Source organism: Mus caroli, chromosome 7 (assembly GCF_900094665.2).
Source record: "Mus caroli chromosome 7, CAROLI_EIJ_v1.1, whole genome shotgun sequence".
In the NCBI taxonomy this organism is placed as follows: Eukaryota; Metazoa; Chordata; class Mammalia; order Rodentia; family Muridae; genus Mus; species Mus caroli.
Genome location: NC_034576.1, coordinates 128,749,122 through 128,752,767, shown reverse-complemented (window position 1 = coordinate 128,752,767; position 3,646 = coordinate 128,749,122). Strand labels below are relative to the sequence as shown.

At 45.0% G+C, this 3,646-nt stretch overlaps 1 pseudogene; it reads left to right on the top strand.

The window, feature by feature from the left end:
- Positions 1–3,646, top strand: part of LOC110298067 — a 9,058-nt pseudogene that overhangs the window by 3,756 nt on the left and 1,656 nt on the right.

Here is a 3,646-nt window from a genome sequence, read left to right as displayed (position 1 = left end):
TTTTTTTGGTTTTTCGAGACAGGGTTCCTCTGTGTAGCTCTGGCTGTCCTGGAACTCACTTTGTAGACCAGGCTGGCCTGGGCCCCCTTTGCTTTCTGTTACTTGGCTGCAGTGAGACCAGCAGTTCAGTTCTGCCATAGCCTTTCCATCTTACTACAGATCAGAAAGCAATCCTAGCTGACTGTGGGCGGAACCATGCGCCAAGCCTTTCTTCTCAGTGCCTACCTGTCTTGAGTATTTCTTACAGAAGCAAAAGAACCACAGCACAGATGTGAGACAGGGCTTACCTGGACACTCATTTATTGAAAGACTGAAGTTGGCAGCACAAAGGACACAGTTACTTGTGCTCCGGCCTTCATCGCTGTTTAACAAAGAGCTCTGATTGCCCTGCCTGTGGGCCCCACCATGCCCAAGGGGACTGTGAACTGATGCTCAAAGGACATGCTGGTCCTGGCTCCTGAGAGGTGAGGCCAAACCTGCAGGGACTGATTGTTCCCTCCACTCAGTCTTTGGAGTAGAAAGCTCAAAAGGAAACCGGCCCTAGGAATGCTGGGAAGGCCAGTACAGATATCACAAAACAGTGCGGTCCATGGAAGATGGAAACATTCCAAAGCTATGTTGAGGTATAGGTATAGAAAATTCCAGAAATATTGTTTTGTTTTGTTTTTAACTACAGCAGAAGGAAGAAAGAAAATTATGTCAGCTACCAGCATGAGTGGCACATGCCTATAATCCTAATACTTGAGAAGGTGTGGAGACAGGAGGACCATAAATTCATAAGTTCAAGGTCTTTCTTGGCTCTATGGTAAGTTTGAAGGCAGCTTGAGCTACATGAGACTGTCTCGAAAATAAAATCAAGAAAAAAGAAAAAGAAAAAGAAAAAGGATCTGCCTTTTTACAGTTTGAAGGAACAAAGGAGAAAGTTAGAATAGGCGTGGGAAGTCTCATAATCTCCATTTTATGTCCCACACGGCTGACTGGTACTATGAGGGGGAGCGTTAGCTCATGCCGGCAGTACTAAGTCAGTCCTCGTAACGATTAAAATCTGCTTCATGCGATGTCTCTGTCATTAAGAGCATTAGCTGCTCTTGTCAGACTTCAGAGACCAGCATCCACACTGGGTGCCTCAAAACTCCTGTAGTCAGTCTAGGGGATCCAACATCCTCTCCTGGACTGTGAGAAAGCCCTCTGTGATGGCTATTTCTAGTTGTCAGCTTGATTACATCTGGAATGAACTACAGTCTAGAAATGGAGGGCACACCTGTGAGCCAGCTCTTGAGGCTGGAAGACAGTTGTCTGACCTGGATATTGACTTGGAGATCTCGAGGCATAGTGGCCATGAAAATCTCAGGCCTAGGCAAGGTAGTACCTGCCTTTAATTCCAGGAGACTGAGGCAGGCTGACCCCTGAGTTCAAGGTTGTCTTGCCCGGCATTTTCTTCAGAGGAAGTCACTGCTGGTTTATTAGACTCTGAGGCATTAATTTCCTCATGTGAAAGAGGCATTATTTCAAGCCGTGGGGCTGTTTCAAGGGTTGGTGAGGGAGTTTTCAGGTATGAAATAGACAGGAAGCCTACTGCGTATCTGTTTATCCGTAAAAGCAGAAAAAACAGTATCATATTCCTGGAGGAATTGCAGAAATTACTGCCATCAAGGACTTAAAAGATGCAGGGGTGGTGGTTCCCACCACATCTCATTTTAGCTCTCCTATCTGGCCAGTGCAGAAGACAGATGGATCACGGAGAATGACAGTTGACTATTGAAAACTAAATCAGGTAGTAACTCCAATTGCAGCTGCTGTACCAGATGTAGTTTCCTTACTTGAACAAATTAACACATCTCTTGGTACTTGGTGTGCAGCTATTGATCTNGCAAATGCCTTCTTCTCAGTACCCATCTATAAGGACAACCAGAAGCAGTTTGCTTTCAGTTGACAAGGCCAGCAGTATACCTTTACCGTTTTGACTCAAGGAGATAATAATTCTCTGCCCTGTGCCATAACTTAGTTAGAGGGGATCTTGATCATTTATCTCTTCCACAAAATATCACAGTGGTGGACTATATTGATGACATTATGCTGATTGGACCAAGTGAACAGGTGGTAGGAACCATTTGGGGCTCATTGGTAATACATATGTATAAGAGGACAGGAAATAAATCCAACCAAAATTCAAGGACCATCTACCTCAGTAAAATCCTTAGTTCAGTAGTGTGGGGCATGCAGAGATGTTCCTTCTTAGATGAAGGATACGTTATTGTACCTGTCCCCTCCCACCACCTAGAAAGAAGCACAACGTTTAGTGGGTCTATTTGGATTCTGGAGACAGCACAATCCTCACTTGAGTGTGTTACTCAGGCCCATTACCAAGTGACTCAGAAAGCTTCCAGCTCTGTGTTTGAGGCCAGCCTGGTATACAGAGTCAGTTCCAGGACAGCCAGGGCTACACAGAGAAATCTCGTCTTGAAAAATACCCCCCCCCTGGGCTGGAGAGATGGCTCAGAGGTTAAGAGCACTGATTCCGAAGGTCCTGAGTTCAAATCCCAGCAACCACATGGAGTCTCTTAGTACTACCATGTTCCGTGATTAAAGTCATGGGAAACTACAAAAAGCTAATACAAGCAGGATGACAAAGGGCACAGATGCATCAAGAATGAAGGTATGGGTCTCTCCTCCAGGAAAAGAGCCAAGACCTTGTGAGGTGCTTGCAGAGGGTGGAGGGAATACAGAATGGGTAGTAGTTATAAATATCATCTAAGGCCACGTGACCAGTTGCAGAAACAAGGATTATAAGTGGTATGAGTGCTTCTGTTTCATTTTGTTAAGAACACATTTGTATAGACATTTGTGCTGATTTCCAATTTCCTTAACATCAATTGAGAGAATATCAACCACTCTTTAAGTTGAGATACTAAAAGGATGTTCCCACAGGACATTGACCTATTCTAAATTTACAGTGCATTTGCCATTGTACAAAGGATGGTTACATCATGATGGGCATATTTATGACCTGGTTATTGTTTCATTTGAACACGAGATATGATTTGTGTCAAGATGACAAGGGGTGTGTTGTGATGGTTATTCTCATTGTCAACTTGATTACATCTGGAATGAACTGCAATCCAGAAATTGAGGGTACACCTGTGATCCAGCTCTTGCGGCTGGAAGACAGGTTTCTGACCTGGATCTTGACTTGGAGATCTTGAGGCATAGTGGCCATGAAAATCTCAGGCCCAGGCAAGGTAGTACCTGCCTTTAATTCCAGGAAACGGAGGCAAGCTGACCTCTGAGTTCAAGGTCAATCTGCAGAGCAAGTCACATGACAGCTAACCTAGGCAATGTGATGGAGTTGGAAAGCCGAAAGCCCATGATGATGTAATAGAACAAGGGACCATGTTCTGGCTCCAGCAAGCAGCAGAACATACATAACCTCGGCCACGTGTCTCTGGCTTTATAGTCAAGAGGAGAAGGAGACTTTGGGACAATTGATGCTGGATAGCTGGAACTAAGAAATTAGTGGTGATTAAGAAGAGACCAGCGAGCTGGGCATGGTGGCATGCACGCCTTTAATCCCAGCACTTGGGAGGCAGAGGCAGGTGAATTTCTGAGTTTGAGGCCAGCCTGATCTACAGAGTGAGTTCCAGGACAG